Source organism: Pundamilia nyererei, unplaced genomic scaffold, assembly GCF_000239375.1.
Source record: "Pundamilia nyererei isolate P.nyererei 1_Seehausen unplaced genomic scaffold, PunNye1.0 scaffold00079, whole genome shotgun sequence".
NCBI classification, from domain to species: domain Eukaryota; kingdom Metazoa; phylum Chordata; class Actinopteri; order Cichliformes; family Cichlidae; genus Pundamilia; species Pundamilia nyererei.
The window spans coordinates 846,734-851,125 of record NW_005187480.1 but is presented as its reverse complement, the minus strand read 5'-3'; positions in this window follow the sequence as shown (position 1 = coordinate 851,125).

The window sequence follows — 4,392 nt, the reverse complement described above, 5'->3', positions numbered from 1 at the left end:
TTTGGACACTGAGATAAGTTTTTTAGCTTTTTTGTTTTTTGTAACCTGTTTACTGAAACATATTCCCATTACAGTTATATAATGGACATGGACATAATGTGTAGACTCTTAAATTTTAATTTTGAAGGTATCCACATTCAGATTGGATAAAGGGTTTAAGAGTTTCAACTTCTTAACATGTGCCACCCTCTTTTTAAAGGAAAAGTAAAAGTAGTTGGACAATTCAGTCAGTCAGTTAAACAGATAAAAAACCTGGAGTTGAGGTGTGGTGCTTGCATTTGGAAGATTTTGCTGTGAACAGGCAACATGTGGTGAAAGGAGCTCTTCATGCAGGTAAAACAAACCGTCCTTAAGCTGTGAAAACAGAAAAACCCCATCTGAAAAATTAGGAGTGGCAAAATCTACAGTTTAGTACATCCTGAGAAAGAAAGATAGAACTGGTGAACTCAGCAATGCAAAAAGACCTGGACGACCATGGAAGACGACAGTGGTGGATGATCGCAGAATAATTTCCATTTTGATGAGAAACTGCTTCACAACAGCTGACCAAGTGAACTACACTTTTCAGGAGGTAGGTGTATCGATATATCCAAAAAGAGAAGAGAAGAAGATAAAGAGGAGACTGCATGAAAGAATATACAGAGGGTTCACTGCAAGGTACAAGCCACTCATGAGCCACTTTCTCCACAGTCCAAAGACATGGGGTTAGGTTAATTGGTAATTCTAAATTGCCCATGCGTGTGAATGTGAACATCTGTAAAACACAGCAGAGGCAGTGAGATGGCTTCAGCTGCCAGTGGGACACCAGTGTTTATTGATGATGTGACACAGAATGAATTCGGCGGTAATCAGAGATATACTGTCTGATATTTTATAATACAGATGAACAATGACCTAAAGCATTCAGCCAAAGCAAGAAAGTGGAATATTCTTGAATGACCAAATCAGTCACCTGATCTTGACCCAACGGAGCATTTCACTTGTTGAAGACTAAACTTCAGACAGAAAGACCCACAAACAAAAAGTACCTGAAAGCTGCTGGCCAAGCATTAAAAAGGAGGAAACCCAGCATCTGGTGATGTCCATGAGGTCAAGACTTCAGGCTGTCGTTGCCAGCAGAGGGTGTTAGAAATGAACATTTTATTTTCAGTTATGTAATTTGTCTAATTACTTTTGAGCCCGTGAAGTGAAGAGAATGTGTTAAAAAATGTTTTAGTTCATCACATTTTATGAAATGTGTTTGTTCAGCCCACTGAATCAAAGCTGCACTTCAACTGCATCTGAGCTGTTTCATTTAAAATTCATTGTTGTGATGTGCAGAACCAAAATCTGAAAAAAAGTTGTCTCAGCTCAAGTATTTGTCAGCCTAACTGTATATAATAATCACATGTTTAAATAAATATTTATTTTAAAATAAAAAGAATAATTATTTACAGTACATTAAAGTAGTAAAAGACCAAATAATCCATGTAATAGCACACGTGTAGCAGCAATTACAATAACTAAAATCTATACTGCCAAAAAAAAACAATATTTTGACTATATAAAAATGTGTATAGATATAAATAAATCTATATAAGAACTGTAATGTATACTATTACTGCAGTACACCAAACCTTCATAACTCCTCCCACTCAATCAGTAGTTGAGTGACCAAACCTGGCATACAGGTACATCTTAGCCCCCGAAGGTTCTGGTCTATATCACACATTATGATGTCATCTTATGCAACCACCTAAATATTGAATACAGTGACAACCTGACCTGTGCAGGGGACCCAGACTTCTATACAGTCACTCCCATTTTTCATCTTTATTTTAATATAAAATCCATTTTTCCTTCTCAGTTCGGTGACACTCATGTGACCAACAGACCAAACAGAGCTGTAGCAGCTTTTAAGGTCCCATTTTTCAGATTGTTAAAATCTATTTAAATGTTAATAAATATTTGAGCAAACTGTCAACACATGAAGAAAACATTTTAAATTTCGTTCATTTTTATTTATATTTTTTTTCCAAATCTGAACACAGGCAGTACAAAGCTTCTGTCATTTTTTTTTCCTTCCCCTTTTCAGAGGAAATGAGTTGTACAGTTAGTGCATTCGATCCTAAACTGATGAAAAAATAGATCTAAGAAGAAGAAGTGCTGCTACATAAGGAGATGATGAGGTAAATCTGTCCAGGAAGAAGAAACCAACAGATGAACTGATGCAGTGAGAGAAACGAACAAACAAACAGTCCACACGTTATTAATATTATTATCATTATGTACACGTCAGATGCATAGAATACTTTCAAATCCTTTTTTTCTTCTTTTTTTCCCCCTTTTTTACATAAATACCTACATTTTTCCCCACAAAGACAAAAACTACCATTAGAATGAAAAGCAAAACAAACTGCTCCGGGATCAGCTGCTTCCTGCGCCGCCGCTCTGGAAAGCTGCCAAAATGTTCCTGCAGGAGTTTGAATCAAACTTTATTTTTCTCATTGTCACCACATCTCTTTAAAATGAGCCTGACATATTTCAAACATGCACCACCAAACATGTTTATGACCTCGTTTGAGTCCTGCTGCCACAAAAACTCACAAAATGTAGATTAATCCTGAACAAGTGCTTTGCTTTTCTTCTGCTTTAGGTGGATAACTACTTCCTGTTTTTGTTTTTTAAATAAAACTAATTTCCAAGTTTCATTGCTTTGTTTTTTGTTTTTGTTTTTGTTTAGGGAATAACTTGACTTATAACAGAGAAGACTTTAGATCTTAGTCAACATAATGAAATGGATTAATCCACTGCTGAAAATAGTCATTTTGACAATTTCACTATTTCTTGTCTTTTTTAAAATTAAAAAAAGAAGACAAGAAATAAATATGTCTTCACACTGTTATTATCTTAGATTCTTATATACCTAAAATTTTATGTTTTCAATTGACTTTTCCCAACATGAAGACCTAAAAGTGCAGGGATAAAACCTTGTTAAGTTTTGTTCACAGATTTCACACCAGTTAAGTTCATGAATAAATATTTTTTGTGTAACTAAACACCCAAAAATAAGAGTCTGAGTCATTTTTACAAATCTGGATTAATCCACCGCTGAAAATAGTCCCTAAGAATTTACCTTTTCTGCCTGAGGAATTTGCTTTTATAACAATTTTTAGATTGTTTTAATCTAAAGATTTAAAAACTACTGAGGAAAAAAATGTATTTTAATCTTCAGTTGATGTTTACATTTTTTTCACAACAGAGCAGAAAGAAAAGTTTGTGGAGTAATATCTAAATGTTTGAATTGGTTTGATAAACCCAGTCAAATGCAGACTCATTCAATTAAACAAAGGTTACCCATCAGTGTGTGTGACCTCCAACTCATTAATGAGTGTTTGTGTCGTGTTGTCAAAGGCTCAGGATAAACTCGGAGCTCAAGCTGATCAGATTTGTTGACAATAAGAAAAACATTTAATATTTGCAGATGTTTAAACTCTGCTCAGGTTTTCCTTCAGGGGGTTACTATAAAAACAGGAGACAACGGTTCGTCCAGCAGGACGTTAGCCTCAGTCTGTGATTACACCCTGTCTGCCGATGCTGGGCACATCTGTTAAACTTCATCTGCAGACACCTGAACGCCTCTCTGCAGACTAAGTTTGCTCCTCAGTCTCGGGTTATCACAAAGATAAAAACCAGGGGTGATGATGAAATGTAAAATTTTTAATGTGTCTTACTTGTTTTTATCCCCAGAGCACAAAAAAGCCAAAAACGCCATCTTTTGATGACCCAGATTTGGTTCTGAGGGTGTTTCCAGAATCCTCTGAGACTCTCATTTTAAAGGTTTTTTCCATGAGAACATGCGGAATTCGTTTTTGAAAACTGATTTTTAATGACTGACCCGTTATGGGTGTAAATGTGTGACCTTTTTTGGCTCTCAGCCCCGAGTTAAAGTCTGGAATGTAAAGACTGACACAAACCCCTTTAACATGGTATCCCTGCCCTCGTCATCATAAACCCCCTCCTGTCTGCCTCCTGGACGAACCTCGTCTCTCTGCTTTGCCCTCGTTCAGCTTGGTGGATTTCCTCCACCCGAGCGAGCGGCTGCCTTCTGTCGCAGACATACACTCAGAAGCCTTCATCCCGGCAGCGCCTCCTCTCACGTTAGTCTCTTTTTCTTTTTTTTAATTTCAGGACGGCGGCTTCGTTTGGCACCGCCAAGTGTTCAGTCAGCAGCTGTGACCACATTTCTACTTTTTTAGTTTTGCTTCTCAGAAACATCAAAGTTCAACTCTGAAAGGAAAAATGTCCGGGCGCCATCCAGGGAAGTCCGTGAGTCCTTGGAAAGGTAAGCTGTCAGTGTGTGTGTGTGTGTGTGTGTGTGTGTGTGTGTGTGTGTGTGTGTGTGTGTGTGTG